Source organism: Pan troglodytes, chromosome 6 (assembly GCF_028858775.2).
Source record: "Pan troglodytes isolate AG18354 chromosome 6, NHGRI_mPanTro3-v2.0_pri, whole genome shotgun sequence".
NCBI lineage: Eukaryota > Metazoa > Chordata > Mammalia > Primates > Hominidae > Pan > Pan troglodytes.
The window spans coordinates 14,946,876-14,959,474 of NC_072404.2; positions in this window are offsets into that span (position 1 = coordinate 14,946,876).

The following is a 12,599-nucleotide window of genomic DNA, read 5'->3' on the forward strand; positions in this document are numbered from 1 at the left end:
ATATCTAGGAAATCATAAAGAATACACAAAGATCAAAACACAACAAACCTATTTCTAGGAAGGCTAAATACCTTTATTTTAATTTGAATTAAAAATATAATTTTGATATCATAAATGAGAATGCAGTGCTTTTTGATAATGTCTTTTTGTGTGTTAATTCAAGCTTGCATTACTAGTTACCTCCACCAGCTAAATGAAGAAGTTTGTTAAAATGGAAGGGGGAGGAGGGAATTAAAAGAAATTCTAAGCCATAGTTGCTAAACCAGAACTGCATTTTCCTTTTCAATTAAAAGAAAAAACATAGTGTTGATTACTTTCTAACTTTAGTGTCTTTAATTTTACTCCAGTGTTTAGTAGTTGTCTAAAAAAAAAAAATTTAAAGACTTGGATGCTTAGCTTTAGATTCCCATATTGAACCCACTCTGTCCAGTGATTATCTATAGTTTAAATTTAACATTAAATTGTTTTGTATAATGTCTGTTCCCTGTAATTTTCAAGGTACACTTTCTGCTGACATATATGTACTGCTTTAGTTACTATTAATAAGTTTTAAGTCTGATGACTCATTAGAACCCATTTCCTCTCCTACCCCTACTATACAATGAGTAAATCAGGAGGGAAGATGATTTGTTCTGACTGATGTAAATCAAGTATAGAAAGGATGGTAAATGAATATATAATTTGTTTAGATTATTCTGCCTAAATGATTTGCTCTGACTGTTGTAAATCAGGTATAGAAAGGATGGTAAGTGAATATATAATTTGTTTAGATTATTCTTCCTAAATACATTATGTAATTTAGATATGATAACCAACTAGCCTATTCAATATAAGGGACTAAATGGAATGGACACAGTCATGAGGTTCCAGTTGTGCCTGGCTATCTCTGTGAATTTGGCGAAGTATGTCACTGTATTACTCAATGAAATGCAAAAGTATTTACTTGATACAACTGAACAATAGCATTTAGAAAATTTTCTGGTTAATAGTAGGATACTTAGCTATTCAAAATCTTTATGATGTTTCATGTCTGTTGCATGTTTGTTGTTAAGTAGTAAAAGGCTAAATACGCAGGCTGCAGATAAGACTGTTAAGGATGTTTGTGTATGTTAATGCCTTTTTTAACATACATACATTTATTTATTTATTTATTTATTTATTTATTTATTTTGAGATAGAGTCTTGCTTTGTTGCCCAGGCTGGACTGCAGTGGCACGATCTCAGGTCACTGTAACCTCTGCCTCCCAGGCTCAAGCAATTCTTGTGCCACAGCCTCCCGAGTAGCTGGGATTACAGGACTGTGCCACCCTGCCTGGCTAATTTTTGTGTTTTTGGTAGAGACAGGGTTTCACCATGTTGACTAGACTGGTCTTGAAGTTCTGCCCTCAAGTGATCTGTCCACCTCAGCCTCCCTAAGTACTGAGAATACAGGCATAAGCCACCACACCCAACCCTTTAATGCCTTTTTACTAAGCATTCTTTTACTGCTATTGCTCTATCTCTTGCTAAATATAAGCAGCATGATGTACTCTGCTCTCCTGTTCTTTTAACTCCATTGAGCTTCTTCTTTTCTTCATTTCTTCTTTCCTTTCTTTTCCTTTTCCCTTTCCCTTTCCTTTTGTTTTCTTCCTTTCCTTCATTTCCTTCCTTCCTTCTCTCTGTCTTTCTGTTTCTTTTCTATTTATTATTGTATACAATTTTTCTGTCACTTCATGACAGGGATATTTCTGACAAATCGATCCTTAGGCAATTTCCTTGTTGTGCAAACATCATAGAATGTACTTACATAAAACTGAATAATATAGCCTACAACATAACTAGTCTAGGTGGTATAGTTTAGTGGTCCTAGACTATAAGCCTGTGCTAAATACTATAGGCAATTTTTACACAATGGTAAATATTGGCACATCTAAATAATAAAAAAGAAGGCAGTAAAAATATGGTATAAAAATGGTACATCTCTGTAGGATCCTTACCACAAATGGAGCTTGCAAGACTGGAAGTTGTTCTGGGTGAGTAAGGAGTAAATTTGAAATGATAGGACATTACCATACACTACAATAGACTTTATAAACACTATATATTTGGCTATACAAAATTTATAAAAAATATTTTTTCTTTATTCAATAATACATTAACTTTAGCTTATTGTAATATTTTTACTTTATATAATATTTTTTAACTTTTGGACTCATAATAACAGCTAGCTTAAAATACAAACACACTATACAGCTGTACAAAAGTATTTACTTTCTTTATATTATATTCTTATTCTATAAACTTTCTCCTATTTTTAAATTTTTACTTTTAAAACTTTTGAATAAGACCCCCAAACACAGAAAACAAAAGCAAAAATAGACAAATGGAATTACAACAAACTTAAAAGCTTCTTCACAGTAGAGGAAACAATCAATACAGTGAAGAGACAACCTATGGAATGGGAGAAAGTATCTGCAAACTATGCATCTGTAAGGAGTTAATACCAAAAATATATAAGAAACTCAAACAACTGAATTGCAAAAAAGCAAATAGTTCAATTAACAAATGAGCAAAAGACCCGAACACGTACCTCTTGAAAGAAGACATAAAAATGGTCAACAGATATAAAAAAAATCCTCAACATTACTAATCATCGGGAAAATGCAAATCAAAACTACAATGAGATATCACCTCACCCCATTTAGAATGGCTATTATCAAGAAGACAATAAATGCAGAGAGGATGTGGAAAAAGATCTCTTATGCACTGTTGGTGGGAATGTAAATTATCACAGTCATTATGGAAAACAGTGTGGAAGTTCCTCAAAAAATTAAAAATAGAGCTACCATATGATCCAACAGTTTCATTACTGAGTATATGTCCTAAGGAAATGAAATCAGTATGTTAAGGAAATATCTGCACTCTTATGTTTTTTATTGCAGCACCATTCCATCCACAATAGCCAAGATAAGGAATAAACTTAAATGCCCATGTACAGATGAATGGGTAAGGAAAATGTGTTGTGCGCGCACACACACACGCGCACACACACACACAGATACACACACAATGGAATACTATTCAGCCTTAAAACAGAATGAAACTCCTTTATTCGTGGCAACATGAATGAACCTGAAGGACATTATGTAAACTGAAATAAGCCAGGCACAGAAAGACTAACAACGAATGTTCTCACTCATATGGGAATCTAATTGATTTCGTAGAAACGGGGAGTAGGATGATTAACAGAGGCAGGTGCGGTGTGGGGAGCAAGGAATGAGAGAGATTGGTCAATGAGTAAAACATTACGTTAGACAGGAAAAATAAATTCTGGTGTTCTATTTCAGAGTAAAGTGAAAATAACAGTGTTGTGTATATTTCAAGATAGCTCCAGGAAAAGATTTTGAGTGTTGTCACCAGAAAGAAATAATAAATGTTTAAAGTGATAGACATGGTAATTACACTGATTTCATCTCATGCGAAGTACACATGCACTGAAATGTCACACTGTACTCCTGATACAGTTTGAATGGTTTTCCTCTCGAAATCTCATGTTGAAATGTAATCCCCAATTTTGAAGATGGCATCTGGTGGGAGGGGTTTGGGTCATGAAGGCCGATCCCTCATCTCAATGGGTTGGTGCTGTCCTCATGATAGATTGAATTCTCACTACATCTGGTAATTTAAAGTGTGTGGCACCTACTCCTTTGTTATTTGGCTTCCACTCTTGCTATGTGATGTGCCTGCTCGCATTTCACCTTCCACCATGAGTACAAGCTTCCTGAGGCCTTCCCAGAAGCCATGCATGCTTCCTGTACAGCCTGCAGAACTGTGAGCCAATTAAATCTCTTTTCTTTAAAGTTACTCAGTCTCGGGTATTTCTTTGTAGTTAGCCAAATGGACAAATACAACTCCATAACTAAGTGTATTTATTATGTGTCAATTCTAAATTTAAATATTAATAATTTTTGATAAAAACTAAGATACAAAATCACTCATTAGTTTACACAAAGTCAGGGTCATCGATAGCTCTGTCTTCCACATCTATATCTTGTCCCACTGAAAGGTCTTCAGGGGCAATAACATGCATGGAGCTGTCATTTCCTGTGATAACAATATCTTCTTCTGGAATACCTCCTGAAGGACTTGCCTGAGGCTGTTTTACAGTGAAGTTTTTAGAAACATAAGTAGAGGTACACTCTAACAATAAAAAGTATAGTATAGTCAATACATAAAGCAGTAACATAGCTGTTTGTTTTTAATATCAAGTATTATATACCATATATAATTGTATATGGAATACTTTTACAGAACTGACCATGGAGCAGTTTTGTTCACACCAGCATCATCACGTGAGGAAAATGTTGTGCTATAACATTACATTACAATGGCTATGATGTCATTAGACAAAAGGAATATTTCAGCTTAATTGCAATCTTATGCGACCACCATCATATATGTGGTCGATTGACTAAAAACATCATTATGCAGCACATAACCATACATTTAAGATATACAGAATGTTTATATATATATGTATATATAGAAATACACGGTGAGGTGACTACTACAGTTGAATAAATTAACATATCCATTGTCTCAGTTACCATTTATGTGAGTGTGTGCACATAAATGTTCATACACTCATATCTTACCACATAAGATGACCTAAAATCTACTCTCAGCAAATGTCTGTACATAATGCAGTATTATTAACTAGAGTCATCGTGTGCTACATTGGATCTATAAACTTATTTATTCTAGATAACTGTTTACCCTTTTAGATATCTCTTTACCCTTTTATCTGTATCTTCTGATTTCCCCTCCCTCCCACTCCTGATAACCATCTTTCCATTCCTTGTTTTTGTATAGTTGATTTCTTTCTCTTTTTTTATCTTCCACACATAAGTGAGATCATGCAGTATTTTTCTTTCTCTCTCTGACTTATTTCATTGAACATGCGTCCTCTAGGTTCATCTATGTTCTTGCAAATGGCAAGATCTCCTTTTTTTTCTTGAAGGTAAATAGTATTCCATTGTGTATATACAGCACACTTTCTTTATTCATACTGACCATCATGTAGATTATTTTCATATCTTTTCCATTGTGAATAATATTGCAATGATCATAGGAATGCAAATATCTTTACTTTCATGTTTCTCTTCAGATTGTACACATCTTTCACTTTTTATTTCAGTACAGATTTTAAATAAAGATGTTATCCTAGTTTATTATATATTAGAAGCATTTCCTATTAGTTTTCTATTGCTACTGTAAAAATATTACCATGTTTTATTACCCTAAAGCAAAACAAATATATTATCTTACACTCCTGCAGATTGGAAGTCTCATGCAGGTCTCATTGGAAAACTCAAGGTGTCAGCAGGTCTGCATCCCATTCTGGAAACTGCAGGGTGATATCTGTTTACTTGCCTTTCCCAGCTTCAGGAGGCCAAACACAGTCCTTGGCTTGTGGCCCCCTTCTTTAATCTTCAAAGGCAGAAATTTGAATCTCTTTAGCCATTTTCTGTAGTCACATCTCCCTCTGACTCTTGCATTCTGCCTCCTTCTTTCATATTCAAGTATTCTCATGATTATAATTTGCCCACCTGGATAATCCAGGATAATCTCTGTGTTATAATGTAAGCAATCTTAGATGAATCTCATCTGCAATCTAATTCCCTTTTGCCATGTAAAATAACATTCACAGCTTCTGGGGATTAGGATGTGGAGCATATTTGGGCTTAGGAGAGTGGAGCATTATTGTGCCTAACACATTCTTAAGTAAATTTTTCTTTCTTCCCCTTGAGTATAAATAAGCTAAGGAAATATTGCCTGGTAGAGATGCTCTGGTGACTTCTTTTGCTGAATAGATAAGAATGGTTTTATTTTTTATTTTTAATTGAACAAATAGTAATTGTATATATTTATGTGTTACAATGTAATGTTTTGATATATGTATGCATTCTGGAATGATCAAATCAACAGGCAATACATTATTGATTATTGAGACATATAAATGACCAACAGATATAAGAAAAAATGCTCATCATCTCTAATCACTGGATAAAATACAATTGAAAACCACAGTAAGATATGGCCTTATAGCTGTTAGGTTGGCTGACAATTATTATTTGTCAATTAAAAATATTATTACGTCTCAATAATCAATCATAACTTAGTTAATATAGTTATTATTAACTATAGTCACCAAGATGTACAATAGATCACCAGACCCTGTCTCCCATCTAACTGAAATTTTGTACCCTTTGACCAAAGTCTTCCTTTTTCTTACCTGCCCTCTTTACATACAACCCTCCCCCACAACCTCTGGTAACTATCATTCTACTCTCTACATCTATGAGTTAGACATTTTTAGATTCCACATATAAGTGACATCATGTGGCATTTTTCTTTATGTGTGTTGCTTATTTCACTTAGTTCAATGTCCTCTAAGTCCATCCATGTTGTCACAAATTACAGAATTTCCTGCTTTTTAATGGCTGAATATTATTCCATTATGCATTCTATGATAGACTACATTTTTTAACCCATCTGTTGACCTCTTCGGTTGTTTCCATATCTTGGCTATTGTGAATAATACTGCAATAAGCACAGGAGTACAAGCATCTCTTCAACATACTAATTTTAATTCCTTTGGATATATACCCAGAAGTGGCATTGCTGGATCATATGATAATTCTATTTTTTATTTTTTGAAGAACCTCCATACTGTTTTCCAAAATAACTGTACTAATTTACAATATCATCAACAATGTACAAGATTCCTTTTTCTCCACAACCTTGCCAACAGTTATTATCTTTCATCATTTTGATAACAGCCAATGTAACAGCTATGAGTTGATATCTCATTGTGGTTTTAGTTGTTTTTAATTAAATGATTGGAGATGTTGAGCATTTTTTTCTTATATCTGTTGGTCCTTTATATGTCTTCCTTTGAGAAATGTTTATTCAGGTCTATTCAGGACACCTATTCTGTTAATGGTGCTGGGATAACTGGCTAGCCACATGCAGAACACTGAAACTAGACCTCTTCCTTTTACCATATGCAAAAATAAACTCAAGGTGGATTAAAGACTCACATGTAAAACCTAAAACTATAAAAACCCTGAAAGAAATGTAGGGAATATCATTCTGGGCATAGGCTTAGGCAAAGATTTTATGACAAAGACTCCAAAAGCAACTGAAATAAAAATTAGGTTGGGCTTAATTAAATGGAAAGAGCTTCTGCACAGCAGAAGAAGCTATCAACAGAGTAAACAGCCCACAAAAAGATGAGAGAAAATATTTGCAAACTATGTATCTGACAAAGATCTAATATCCAGAATCTAAAAGGAATGGAAACATATCAACAAGCAAAAAACAAACTCATTAAGAAACGGACAAAGGACATGAACTTTTCAAAAGAACACATACAAGTGGTCAAAAAAACATGAAAAAATGCTCAACATTACTAATCATTAGAGAAATGCAAATTAAAACCACAATGAGATACCGTCTCAAACCACTCAGAATGGCTATGATTAAAAGGTAAATATATAATAGATATTGACAAGATTGCAGAGAATAGCAACACTTATATGCTGCTGGTAAGAGGATAAATTAGTTCAGCCTGTGGAAAGCAGTTTAGAGATTTCTCAATAAGCTTAAAATAGAACTACCATTTGACCCAGCAATCCCATTATTGGGTATTTACCCAAATGGAAAATAAATTGCTCTACCATAAAGGCACATGCATACATAAGTTTATAGTACCACTTTTGGCAACCACTGAGGAGATAGAGAAAGAAAATGTGCATCACGGAATACTACTCTGCCATTAAAAAGAATGAAGTCATGTCCTTTCCAGCAATAAGTATGCAGCCGGAGGCCATTATTCTAAGCAAATTAACACAGGAACAAAAAACCAAGTACAGCATGCTCTCACTTATTACTGGGAGCTAAATGTTGAGTACACATGAACTCAACGAGGGAAACAATAGATACGGGGCCTACTTGAGGGTTGAAGATGGCAGGAGTGTGAAGATTGAAAAACTACCTATCGAATACTATGCTCGCTACCTCCGTGATGAAAACATCTGTATATCAAACCCCTACACAATTTACTCATGTAACCAACTTGCACATGTACAACCTGAACCTAAAATAAAGGTTGGAAGAAAAATAAATATGACAAATGAAAATAAAAAGAAAGAAATGGTAAAAGAGATTCTTTAGCCTGAAGAGAATTAATACCCAACCAAAATCTGAATCTACTGAAAGGAATGAAAAGAGCTAGTAGTGGTAAATGTGTAGATAAATATGAAAGACTTTTTAGAATTTCTTAATTTCTTTTCTTTTTTTTTTTTTTTTTCTTTTCTTTGAGATGGAGTCTCGCTCTGTCACCAGGCTAGGGTGCAGTGGCACGATCTTGGCTCACTGCAACCTTTGCCTCCTGGATTCAAGTGATTCTCCTGCCTCAGCCTCCTGAGTAGCTGGGACTACAGGCGTGCACCACCACACCCAGCGAATTTTTGTATTTTTAGTAGAGACAAGATATCTTGACCTCATGATCCGCCCCCCTTGGCCTCCCAAAGTGCTGGGATTACAGGCATGAGCCACCACCCCTGGCTGAATTTCATATCTTAATTTCTTTAATAGAGAACTGACCTTCTTAAGCAAAAAAAAAATTACTTAATATCATAGTCCTTCTGGAGTTTATAACACATACCGAAATAAAAGCAAATAACAAAATAACAAAAATAGAGATTTAATGAAAGTATGCAGTGATAAATGTCTTACACTTTACCTGAAGTACTACAACACAAATTATTTCCAGACTGTGACATTTTAAGAATGCATACTATAATCGCAAAATCAACTACTTAAAAAACATAAAAAACCAATAGAAGAAATAGAATGGAATAATTTAAATTATTTGATTAACCTGAAGGAAGATACAAAAGGAAAGAAAAAAATTATATGGAAATAAAATACCAAGATGATAGTCAAACCCCAGTTAAAAGGGAAATTGTCACACTGGTGGAGGGAGGAGTCATAGGTATGCTATCTATAGGAAATGTACTTCAGATTCAAATACAGGCAGATTGAATATAAAAGTTAGAAAAATATATGGTAATCAAAATATATACATAAAATATAGTGTGTCTGTAAAAAGATAAGAAAAAGCAGGCCTCAGGACAAAAAATATTATAGAGATATAATTGGAAATTTCGTAATGATGAGAAAGTGAATTCATGAGGAAGAAACAGGAAGTAAAAACTGACAAAACTAAGAGATTAGCCAAATTTATAGTTATAGTAGGAAGCTTTAGTACCCATTTCTCATGTGTAACCCTGCACGTAGATTGGTACCCCATCCCGTAAGTAATTCAGATCTACTTCATTTTTACAGTGTACAGTTCAAACAACAAACCTGTTAACTACCCCTTCTGAAATAGATATTGTATTAATCTTTAAAGAAGGGAGCTCTTTTCCTTTATCTACTTTTTCATTTCTGGAAAGCTTAGCTGAGGAGTTGCCTGTGACCCACTGAGCAAAATCATCTCTATTTGCTTGAGATCTGAGAATCAAACTTTCCTACATAGACTGAATATCCTGGGATTTGAGAAATCCGATACTCTTCGTAGGGCACTAAGAATATACCCTAACATTTGTGTGTGGGTGTCTGCATGCATGTGTTAAAGTGTATTGTAAAAGGTTAATAATATATAGAATGTGGCAGTTAATAATTTACAGACTTTTTAGAGGAAAATTTACCTTGTCTCAAAGTTTTCCTTAAAGCCCAATAGTGTTCAGAATTCAGTTTTATCAGCAGGAATGAAAATTAACAATCATGGAAGGAAAGTAAATCTTTTTATTAGGTAAAACACATACAATGCAAAAACAATTGCTAATGCCTTCTCTGATAGATACAGTAACAGTCACAAAGGCTGCAGAGCACTGCTAAAGTATTTATTTGACATTTATTAAACAGAGTTTAATGGCAGTGACATTTTAATCTAATTCATCAATTTAATAGTTTTCATGAAAATGCTTCATTTACTTAGATGCTCTATGTATCTTTCCTATTCCTACTAATCATTTTTGTTCATTTGCTATTGAAGTAGGTTGCCTTGAAATAGTGCATTAGAATCAGAAGAATATAGCTTCATAAAGCATTATCATTAAAAATCTATCTAGATTAAGAAGTAGCAAGTAATTATAATTTTACAGGATTATTTTTTCATTTGTCTCAATGACAGTAAATCATTAGGCCTGAGAAACCATCTGTATGGATCCATAGATACATGCCAGAGGTCATCTTTGGAAACATAATCATACATTATTATGATGTCCCAGTTTAAAAAGGGTTTTCTTCTTAAAAAAAAAATCTTTAGTAGTGATCTCTTCTAATGAACATGATAAATCTGATAATCTTCAAGGGAGTTTTAGTTTCAAATTTCTTTGCCAAATCAGTAGAACCCCTAGGGTGAAATAATGAGTAGACAAATAATCTTGTTCTGCCCCTTAGGGTAGATATTTTGTACTGATGATATTTCTAGTGCTGACCTTCCACATTCAAGTGTCTAAGTTTATAAGTAATTAATCAGTATTCCCTGGCACTTTGAAGATTTGAGCCTAAGTGGATATTTGCTTTCTGCTAACTGGTTTCTAGTGTTTTAACTGCCTGGCTGTAGAGCAGTTGAAGGCATCTGAGACCTGTATTTCCTTAACCCATAAGGACCTCAAGAATGTCTATACAGAGAAGAGATAATTTTTAAATATGGATTTAACTGATATAAATATTACATGGTAAAAGGAAAAAAAGTTGCATTATTAATTTCTAGCAACTTTTTTTTGAAGTTGTTCTAGTACAGTTCGTCTGGTCTGAGGAAGTACTGCTCTGTAATTATTCTAGATGAATTGCTTCATTCAGTTATTCCTTGAGGTTAGTGTCTTCAGAGAAGGCCAACTAGCTGGATATGAAGTGCCATCAGTTTACAGTCTTGACCAATAAGCCTCCCTGTAGAAACTGAAATTGTCAGTATGCTAGATTTCTCAGACTTAAATTGATAATGATGATTACTACATTCTCAATGTCGCATAGATTAGAATAGCAGTTTACTTAATTAATACCTCAGGTAGAACAGACATCAAGTGGTCCGATGGTGTTACTCTCTTTTAAAAAGAAATTTTCATGCGAAGCTGAAATATTAGAATTTGAAAACAGAGCAGGGGGAATTGTTTATGGGATATGAACATTATCAGACTTATGTATAAATTGACATTAGTCTCAACAACACAGATAGATATGCTAGGCAGATGTAATATGTTTATCACACCTCTTGAAGAAATTTCTTTTCTGAATCATGTTTGGGTGAGTTTTTCCAATATTCAATGGCCTGTTGATAAATGATTAACAGTTGGCTCTTTAAGGAAAACCATGCTAATTTGTAGGTTTGTCAGTTTTTGTGGTATAAATATTACCATTATGACTAAGTTGAAGCCACCAATATCACTAAAGATGCAGCTGGGATACGTACAATCCAGTTCTCAAAAGTCACCACCAGCTGATTCTGTCACACCAGTGCAATGCCTACCTTTCAAATATTACTTATTTGCCTGCTACTGAAAAGCTATTATGTTCTTTGGATGTTATCTTTAAGTGTATAAGTATATAAATGTAAGTATGTAAATATATAAATATAAACATGTCTGATTATAATATCTTAATATTTAGTAATTTCAAATGAATTTTCATATCTTTTCTTCTGGCCTCTCACATTCTTAACTGATTTTGTGGTTTAATTTTCAGAAGTACTTTTTATTTCTAAGTTCTTAGGGAGCTTCATGGTTATTGCTTCATGTATTTTCAACTCCAGACTTTCTAAACTGTTTTTCTTATGCTATCTGCATCAGAATCTCTGAGAAAAGAGGACTTAGCATCAGCATTTTAACACATTCCTTTGGAAAGACATTGTTAAGCTTTGATAATTTCTGTTCTAAAAGACCTGCCTTTCCATTAAAGATAAAATTATTTTAATATTGACCTTCAATATTGACAAAATGTAATCGAAATAGAAGTGGGAAAACAAGAAGTAAGAAATGATGAGAAGTTAGTTTTATGATCTCATGAAAATATAATCTTGATGGACTTGACTTTGGAATAAGAACTAACTTCTGGAAGAAGGCTTTCTTTTCTCTAGTTTTGTCTATTTTGTCTATTCTAATTTTTCTATCTATTAAATAGATTATTTTTGGTGGTATTTCTCAGTCCTCACGTATAGCAGCATTCCCTGGTGAGGTTAAATTTGCATTTAATTTCGCATGATGCTAATAAGCAGCTAGAATTGTGGAACATTCCAGCAGGGAGCCCAAATTTTCTTGGTTTATGATACCCAAAGTAATTTTTTCCTGTAATTCCTAGATCAATAAAACAAACAAAACACCTAAGGGTCCTGTTTGAGTATCAGCTTGCAGTATGTTAATATATATTTATGTCTTAAACTTATCAGCAGTTTGAAAATTAATATTTATAAATTCAAAGAAGAAAATACTTCTGTTTCTTTCTTAACCAAAATTATTTACTTACGGGATGTGTGCAGTTTCTTGCGGGCA